The sequence below is a fragment of the Silene latifolia genome, chromosome 11, assembly GCF_048544455.1.
Source record: "Silene latifolia isolate original U9 population chromosome 11, ASM4854445v1, whole genome shotgun sequence".
Classification (NCBI taxonomy): domain Eukaryota; kingdom Viridiplantae; phylum Streptophyta; class Magnoliopsida; order Caryophyllales; family Caryophyllaceae; genus Silene; species Silene latifolia.
In genome coordinates this window covers 51,099,790-51,110,030 of record NC_133536.1, presented here as the reverse complement: position 1 = coordinate 51,110,030, position 10,241 = coordinate 51,099,790, and the positions used below count along the sequence as shown (strand labels likewise).

At 42.9% G+C, this 10,241-nt stretch overlaps 1 pseudogene; it reads right to left on the bottom strand.

Annotated features, from left to right (window-relative positions):
• On the bottom strand, positions 1 to 100 carry LOC141616088 (small nucleolar RNA R71; annotated as a pseudogene).
• Between the last annotated feature and the right edge of the window lie 10,141 nt (positions 101 to 10,241).

The window sequence follows — 10,241 nt, the reverse complement described above, 5'->3', positions numbered from 1 at the left end:
AAGCCAAAATCACGGGGTTCTGTCAAAATGGTCATGAAAGTTTGTATGAAGCACGAGAAATATATAAGGAATTGCAAAGAGAATGGCCTCATCATGGGTTAGATCCATGGTTCCTTGACATCACATTTTCAAATGGTTGTTGCGCCGAGTCTCGCCGAGTTTTGGACTCCGCTAACAATGTGAGATTCGACCAAATTGATATGGAACCTGCTCATGCTACCAATGAATCCATGGCGGTAGATGACTCTCAATATGTTAACTCTTTTAACACCCTATTGAAGGTCAAGGAAGAGGATCCTAATTTATCTCTTTTGAAAGCCCAAGCGACCCTTGTTCAACAACAAATGGACAATCGAGGGTCAAGTTCATCACAATCTTATGAACAAGTCAATGTCACGAGCCAAATCATTATGTGTGAAGCTTGTGGAGGTGCGGGACATGTTGCACAAGAGTGTAGGAGTACAATGGAGCAAGTGAATGCCTACCAAAGCTTTAGGCAAAATTTCAATCCTTTCTCTAACACCTACAATTAAGCTACAAAGTACCATCCAAACTTGTCCTACAAGAGCACTAATGTGCTAAACCCACAAAATCAAATCCAAAATGTGCCACTACAACAAGACAAGTTCAAATCCCCCCACCGGGTTTTCAAAATCAAGGTCAAATGCCTCAATTCCAACAAAATTTATAACAAGGATTTCAACAACCTTTCCAAACTTAACAAGCTCAAGGTCAATCATTAAATTCCCAACAAAACAATCAACAAATGAGAAAGTTGAAGGCTTTGATGACAAGTGGTTGAGACACAAAACAACATGGCCACCCTCATTCAAAAGAGTGACCAAGCTAGGGATGTGACCATCAAAATGCTCGAAACCCAAATAGCTCAACTTGCCACCTCTAATGCTCAAAGACAACAAGGTCAATTGCCACCTCAAGGTGCACAATCTCATAACATCGCAAATGCTATTACCTTGAGTAGTGGTATCAAATATGATGAACCTCTAATGCCAAATGTTGATGATGGGGCAGTTAGTGCGAAAAATGATGATGTTGATGGTGGCAATAAGGTTGAAGTTTCAAAGAAAGTCGATAAACAAATAGTGGTGGAAGATATGGAGGATGCTCCTCCAAAGAAAGATGATCAAGTCAAAGTGCCGGAAAAAATTCAAGTGTCTTTCCCCCATAGATTGGCAAAAGCTCAAAAAAAGACTCAATTTTGTAAGTTCATGGAAGAGGTGAAAAATTTGCAGGTAACCGTTCCTTTTACCGAATTAATCACCCAAATCCCCTCTTATACCAAATTCATGAAAGACATTTTAACTAAGAAGAGGACTTTTGATAATGTTGAAACCATAGCATTCACCGCTGAGTGTAGTGCTGTTTTGCAAAATAAGCCCCCTTCTAAGTTAAAAGATCCCGATAGCTTTTCCTTCCCATGCACTATTGGCACATACACCATTGATAAAGCTTTATGTGAACTAGGTGCTAGTGTGAGTGTGATGTCTTATACAATTTGTGAAAAGTTGAACATGGGTGTCTTGAAATGTACTTAGTGTCACCTTTCAAATGGCAGACCGTTCTATAAAACGCCCTTTGGGTATTTTGGAAGATGTGCATGTCAAGGTTGGAAAGTTTTTCATTCCGATTGATTTTGTTGTTCTTGACATGGGCGAGGATGCTCAAATCCCAATCATTTTGGGAAGGCCGTTTTTACACACCGCGGGCGCGGTAATTGAAGTCAAGAATGGTAAGTTAACGTTAGAAGTAGGTGATGACAAGGTTACCTATAATTTGAATAGTGCCATGAAGAGTCCAATGTTAGATGTAACACCCCTATACGCCAAGGTGCCTTACCAAGGACCACCCTAGCATATGAAGGTGCTACCATCCCGGTTGCCCGAGGTAGAGTATATCAAATTGACCATCAAACAACAATTATTATAAAATGCCAAAACTTTTTAAAGTAAAAACTAGTTTTGGAGCCCGTGAAAATCACGGGATCATTAATAATTTATTGTTTTAATCAACTTAAATATTATGGACTATGAATGTTTATCTTCCAACAAATATTTAGGCGTTATTTTAAGTTCTCTTTATTGATTGAATGAATTAGAGTGTTTAGACCGACAAAATAAAATCTCAAAGGTGTTTCAGGTAGACAAGTTGATATATTGTGATAACACAAGAGATGATAATCGTAAACAAAAATATGGCAATGTGTATAGGTAGTATAAATGAGGAGGGAAGCCAAAAATTCATCATTTAAGAAAAAAGTGATATGCTAAATTAGTAGAATGTATTAATTATTAATAGGTATAAAGATGAGAGGAAACTAAAAAGTTTATTACATTTACATTCTTTTGTCACATTAAAATTTGTCATTTTAGGTACCATTTAATTAAATTGTATAGACTTATTCATAGATGAGTGAATGAAATCATTGCCATGTAACTATAAATTGATAATCCACGTCACATTAAAATTTTCATGTTACATTTAATTAAATTTGTCATTTTAAGTACACCTTTAATTAGATTGTATAGATTATAGATAGGGTTTTAGGGCCGCCGCATGAAACTTCATAGTGAAAAGAGTTGTATATTCAACTAATAAAAAGCTGATAAAGGTAACATTTTTAAATTATGTGAGTATGTATCATCCTCCTGCAATTTGAAAACAAAAAATAATAAAAAATAATAAAAAATAAGATTCTAATTAATTCAATATAGAATAAAGAAAAAAAGTAAAAAAATATTATAGTTATCTATGTAAACTTTACATACTGTAGATACCCAGTATCTGCTGAGACTCCAACAAACACCCGATGATTATCGGACTACAACATGTTTTGGAATCGCGGCGTATGATCGACAGTTTGTGTACAACTTTACGTCGGAAAACTTAAAACGATTTCGAAAATAAAACATTTCAAAAATACCTGGAGTGTTTAATGCACGGCGACGGGGTCGCAATGACAGTAACTAGAGTCAAAACCGACACCGGACCAAAAACCAACTCAAAAAATCAAATCCCGACTCCAATAACGAGTCAAACCGAGTCAACCACAAAAACAAAATATCTCAAAGCCTTCTATGCTAAGTTTTCCCGGATTCATGTTGGTCAAGTACCAAACATGTGACTACAAAACCTAGTATAGAACAAATCATGATTGCGTTTGTTGTGAAAGCGACAACACAGCTCGAAGACCCGCGACGTGGCTCGCGCCTCTTTGAGCAGCCTAGGTGGCCACATCGTTCAAAACTCACAGCACCGCTCATTCTCCTATAAATACCCCTCAAATGCCACCCATTTGAGACTTACGCGAGTGTCCGCCCCCTCTTTTCTCCCTTAAAATTCCCGACTCAACTTCTAAAGTCACAATCCGACGCGTATTTACGACCTACCGATCGTAAACACGAGCCTTACACATTTTTTGGTAGCGTCATCGTGCATTAAACCACTTGACCGACCACTTCGACCACTACACCATCACTAAACTTTTAAAACACTCTTTTACTTACCAAAACGGTTTTAAACGGAGTTTTTTCCGATCAAACGAGTTGTTACACTTACGTCGGTCACTCGTCATAACCAAACATGTAAGTATTAGGGTGTAAAAATCCTCTTTTATTATGTTTTCATTTGTTTCATGACTCTAACATGCTAAAACATGCATAACATGAACCAAAATATGGAATAAACGAGCCAAAACTGATTTTTGGTCTGAGGCAGAAGCCCCTTAGGTCGCCAACCGGCTCGCGCCTAAATGGGTTATTCAGACCAGAAATCAACCGTGTTTGTTCTCGTCATTTCCCTTAATCCATTTTTCATATTTGTAATCGGTTTCTACCATTTCAAGTATTTTCGAAACCTTTTTGTTTCATTTCACATGTTTTAACCATAAAGCATTATTCACCCTTGGTTCTTCATACCATGACGGTTAAATCCGTGTTTCGGCGATAATATTTGGTTAATGACATTTAGAAGGTATTTTAAAGCCTTTTATTTCATTTCCTCACATTTTCAAACAAACATATTAGTCACCAACACAAAATCATCCTTGGTTCTACATACCATGCCGGATTTTAACCCGGGTACGATGACGAGTATCGACTAATTACATTCAAAATGGACTTAAAACAATTAGCCCATAATCATTTTCCAAAACTAGTTATGTCAAGTTTGTCAAATCGAACCCGACACCGAATATTATCAAATAATGATGATTATTCGTGTCTAGTTCTTCAAATCAACAAATGCGGTCTAAACGACCCTTTCAAAATCAAACCGGGTTCAAATACCCATTTTCAACATGTTTTATAACGTTTTCTAAAAGGTCAGAACACGGCATACAACCGTTGGGTAACCCACGCCTCAAGCAGGCCTTTTCTTTCTCATTTTCAAAACCAGAGGGAGGCCCCTTACACCGCCGGCTGGCTCGCGCCTCTTATAGCCATCTGGTACAGGGCCTGTTTCCTTCCAGCATTAGTCTAGGACGATCCCGACTCCGGTTAACCCGGGTATAGGACGGATCAGATGACTATTCATTTATTCAAAACCATATTTGCAAAATGCCTTACTAAGACAAATTGGTCATGTTATGCACCCTAAACCTAATACGGTAAATGGATGTTTAATTTCCGTCTTGCATGCAAATCAACCATTAATCCAACTCAACATCTTATACTTGATACTTGGATTAAATCAACCGACTTAGAAAGCTCTCACATGTTAGGTTTAAATCATTGGATGCGCATTCATGCATTTAAACCGTTTTATCAACTTTTGCATTCAACCAACCAAGATCGATCAGTAGAGGCCGCTAAACGCGGGCGGGATTGGGTGTCTGATTAAAGGGCTTCCCAATACGTAACTTCACCTCTTACTCAGAAACTTTGGATAGTGGACGACCTTATCCAGGGCGTACGAGAGTCATTCTAGAGATAGGATGCTAAAGAGGGACGATTTCCTTATCTTTAGTACCTATGTCAAATGCCGCTTTGTGCTTCGATTTGACCGAGGTATAAAGTGGAATTGAACGGGTTCCAGGCATCCCACAAATGCTTGGTGGTGACTCCGAACATCTCTAATCGTTTCGAGACCCTTACCGAGACGAAACCGACCGATCTAAAATGATCCGGTCGAAAGCATCTTTACGCCGCCGAGCGTGGCTTTCAAAAGACCGCTGCATGCCCACAGATTGGCCTGGCGTGCAGGTGGCCCGCAACCGCGGACCGGTAGGTGGCCCCAAATCCACAGACCGAGACGTGGCCCATGACCACAGATTGGCGACTCCGCTGGGGAAAACTAGGTCACTTACGTCTTTGTGATCCCTAGATTGCGAGACTTGAACGCGGTCTTGGTTGGAATGCATTAATTAATATTACGGTCATGGTCGGGTTTCCTCGTCCGGGCCCACAACCTAACCCTTTTCGACCAATTGGCTCGCTTCGTCGGCGTGAGTTTTCTAATCCCCGCGTTTCGAATCCCGATTGAGTCAAGCATACCATTGACATTACACATTTTGTTTCGTCAAAGAGCTTTCATCACTTTCGAGCACGAGGCTAGGGCACCCTCCTTACACATTTTGTTTGGATTGGTATCCCTCTCGCAAATCGGGGTTTGATTGCTTGGTGTGTAACCCACCCTTCTAAGCCAAAACCCGTGTCAACATGATGCATAATATAATGAACTGTGAGTGCTTATGTGCTATCTGATCATAAGTCCTTCCGTGTCATTTTCAAACTTTCAAAGCACCCTTTTCGCGCCGTTATAATGGCCATTTCAAAACTCGGTCTTTCGCCGACCGATTCACGCCTTTCTAGGTCGTCGTAATGACGATTTTTAAACTCGGTTTTGTATAACCATTTCAACACGCCTTTCTAGGCCGTCGTAATGACGATTTTCAAACCCGGTTTTGTATAACCATTTCAACACGCCTTTCTATGCCATCGTAATGAGGATTTTCAAACCCGGTTTTGTATAACCATTTCAAATCACCTTTTTACGCCGTTATAATCGCCGCGTCTAGACACGGATTTTAATCCGTTTCGCGCCGACAATGGCTCTCTTTCAAAACCCGAGAAAAGCACACACCCTTTTCTCGAGACACTTTCGGATCCCGAGGACCATGCACCGTCCCCGAGACCTTTTCAAATATTTCAAACTCGATTTTCAAAACATACAATTTTGAATTTCAAAACCGTCTTGGGAAACATTGCACTGTTTTCCGAGCCGACTCGAACTCAAACCGTCTTTTGCAAACAAACTTAAGACAACCCTTTTCAACTGATCGACTTGCGGAGATTTCTATCTTCGGAAGCCATCAATAAAAGCGACAAATGAATATTTTTGAAAATTTCTATTTTCGAAAACTTCAGTCCACCGTTCTAATTCCACCTCGTGTCTATCGAGTCAAAGCAAACGTACTTATGGGTCTTTACTTACGAGTCGTGTTGGAATCGTGTCAAAGGTTCGGTCAAACACCGTCACGTCATAAATCGAGTCAGCACCGAGGGACCACACACGGTCACCTCGTCTTGTTGAGTCAATCTTTGTCTCGTCCTCTGTGTTGTCTTCGTTCAGTCTTGGAACCGTGTCGGATTGAGTTGTAATGTGAGCCGTTTTTCTGTCTCAGAGCCATGGCCCCGTCTTCAACTTCGTCTATCAACTACAACAACAATGATAATAACAGAGATGTCACAACTGATCAGCTAGCCAGCCTGCTTACCGCTCTTAAGGTCACTCTGGATCGCGTCGAGACCTGTATCGACGCCCTGGAGAACAAGGAAATTGGGGAACATAATACCCCACCCTCGATGAAACCGAGAAGAGGTGAAACTCTTGGAAGAACATCTCCTAGCCCGCGGTAACAATATCCACCTTGAAAATAACCGAAGGTTCGAACTCGTTGGGGACCGCATTACGACAACTTCACCCTGACTGATGTGCCCAAGTTCAAGGGAGTGGAGGACCCACTCAACCACATCCGTGCTTTCAAAGACTACATGGCCATTAAAGGGGTCAAACAGGAGCTCTTTACCCGGATTTTCCCATCCTCTCTGGAGCCAATTCCTCGCCAATGATACTACTCCTTGGATCCGAAAAACCTTACTACTTGGGATGAGATCGCAGTTGAGTTTGCCAAAAAGTATGCCGACAATGTCGAGATCCAGGCCAACACCCGTACTCTCGAAGTGCTAACCCAAAACGACAAGGAAGGGTTCACTGAGTTCCTAACCCGTTGGAGGAGGGTGAGCACTCAGTTGGTCAGTAAGCCGAGTGAATCAACTCTGGTCGAGAAGTTTGTCAACAACCTCCGCCCGGTTTATGCCAACCTACTAAGGTATCAGAATATCAAAACTTTTCAAGATCTGCAGATTCTGGGGACACGTATCGAGGACGACCTCCGAAAGGGTGTCTTAGCAAAGACCACTGGCAGGGGTTATCAAGGATCCAACTCAACCGGATCTCGCCCTTACGGTCAGACAAACAAGATTGATGAGGTTAACCTCGTCGAACCATCTGCCAAGAAAACTGAATGCCCCCAGAGAGTGTTCACCAACATAGGGTCGACTTATGCAAGTGCCTTAAAAAGGCTCATGGACCAAGGGAAGCTACAACCGATCGGATCCACCCTGGACCCGGCCGACGCCAAGAAATCCCGATTTTGGAACCCCAACGCCTACTGCCAGTATCATCGAGGGAAAGGGCATGATACCGAAAATTGCTTCAAACTCAAGCACCTCATTCAAGATATGATTGAGAAGAGAGATTTGCCTATACCCCCACCAGCTAAACCGAACAACAAAACGAATCCCTGGGAATTCACGCCATCTGTGACGATGAGCCGACCCTAGGCTGCTCTCATCTCATCTTGCCGATTGACGACGAGGTGAATGTTCTGGAAAAGGATCCTTCAGACGGAGTGTTCGTGTTCAGTGCTGCCACCATGCTCACTATGTTTCAGCAAGTTGAAGAGGCCATAGCCAGCTTTTCTGAGAGAATCACCCGACTCGACGACGCCTACCGTCGACTCATCTTCAATCCCCCAACACCGCGTCCGAGGGAGAATTCCCCAAGCGTTCAAAACTACCCACCCCAGGATGGATTGCTCCCGCGACCATTCTGGCATAGACCTCACGAAAATCACCCTCAAAATAACTACCCTCAAAATAACTACCCCCACAAAAATCGCCCTCACAAAAATATCCCCCACAAGAACTACCCACCAAGGAATACCCCTCCAAGGTATCCTCGAGACCCTGAAATTAACGGCATATGGCGGGATGATGTTGAGGATGTCTATTTCCTCTCGGGGAAGGAAAAGCGGACGAAGGAAATCAGACGTCTCACCCGGTCCGGACGTCCCTATCAGAATCTGAGCAACTCAATGGCCGTTACAACAACGAATGACCAAATCGTCCCAGAGGTGGACACTCAACCAAAGGCCCCCGAGAACTCAATCCTGAAACAACTCTAGAAACAAAAACCGAAATCTCAATTTGGCAGTTGATCGCAACGTCTTTTGAGCATCGACAGACCTTGGGAAAATTAACCGTGCCCTCCACCTCTTACCCAGAAGAAATAGTGGCGCACATGACGAGAGACGTCCCTGATCTGAGCAACCCGGTCGTCTTCTCCAACGAGGATATTCCCCTGTTCGGAGCCAACCATAATCTGGCCCTGTACATAACCGTACAATGCCTCCAAAAGAATATACCAATGGTCCTCGTGGATGACGGTTCCGCCGTGAATGTCATTCCTCTCAAAACCGCCCACAGGCTGGGTATCAAGGAATCTGATCTAATCCCAACGAATCAAGGAGTACGCGCCTACGACGGCACTCGTCGCAAGGTCGCTGGGCTAGTCACTTTGACCGTCGCAACCGAACCCTTAGAAAGACAAACCAGTTTTCAAGTGGTCGACATCGACGCATCCTTCAACATGCTCCTGGGACGTCCCTGGATTCACGCCGTCAAGGCGGTCACATCAACGCTCCACCAAAAAATCAGGGTCCCCTTCAACGGGAAAACGATCACGATCCCCGCTTCCCCAATCAAAGCAGTTATGAGAAGAGGGGTTGCCTCCCAGGCCATTAAGGAGGACGACAATGAAATGTTGGGTTTCCAAGCCGTAAACACCATAACTGATGAACCTGCAACCTCTGAGCGTGACCTGTTCACCAACCTTACGATCAACCGTATCATGATGCGTCAAGGTTATTTCCCGGGTTTGCCGCTCAATCCACTGAAGGACCCACTGCCTCCCTTGAAACAGGCTAAGGTTGTAATACTACGGATTTATGAGTCTCTGGGTACTCTATCGAGTAGGCCTTACTCTGTCGAGTAAGGGTGAGTTGCGTTTTATAAAGGTTTCTGACCTATTGGGTACTCGATCGAGTAACGTGGGTACTCGATTGAGTAAGGGGGCACTCGATAGAGTACCTTAGCTACTCGATCGAGTAACCGGTTTACGGGGAGTTATTTCTCGGGTTTTGTTAATTATGCGATTAAGGTATATAATACTTCCATCATTGTTCTTAAACACTTTTTCAAAACCTAATTACTGTCAAGAGAGAAAGCAAAGTACGTTCTTCACTTTAATCGCATTGTTAGCAAATACCGGAGTTTGGAAGGTCGGTTTTCACCTTTCGTTATACCGTTGAGATCCTTGCGTCGAGGGTAAGATCTATGTACCGTTTTTATAGTTTTTCCTTTAAGTTGTTTAAACCCTAAGATGGGGATTTAGGGGTTTTGTTGTAGATTATGATTGGTAGTAATTATGTGTATGTATGATAGGAGGAGGATTTGTAGAAGAGGCTTTTTGATACAGCTGTTGAGACCGTCTGATAGTTGTGCTTTCCAGGTAGGATTTCCTACTCAGTATTAGTCCCATAATGTGATGTTGATGTGTTGTGGTTAACTGAATAATATAGTAATTATATTATGACGGTTGTTGATTGTGATTGTTTGTCTCTGGTTCTCGAGACGCGTTCTCGGCTGAGTGGAGTCACTTGTGGGAGTGGCTTCACGCCCTAGTTTCGCCCTTCGTGGAACTTGCCACGGAAAGGGATGTGCACATTAATGGACAGGGTTATCGCTCATTATGAGGAGCGGGGATTTGGTGGGTACGGCTGCGGTCCCCCACTGGCAGGGCTGGTCCAGTGGACAGTCGGTGATTGAGATTGATGGGACTGATGTGATTGTGTGTGTGACGGTGTGAGATATCTGTTTATC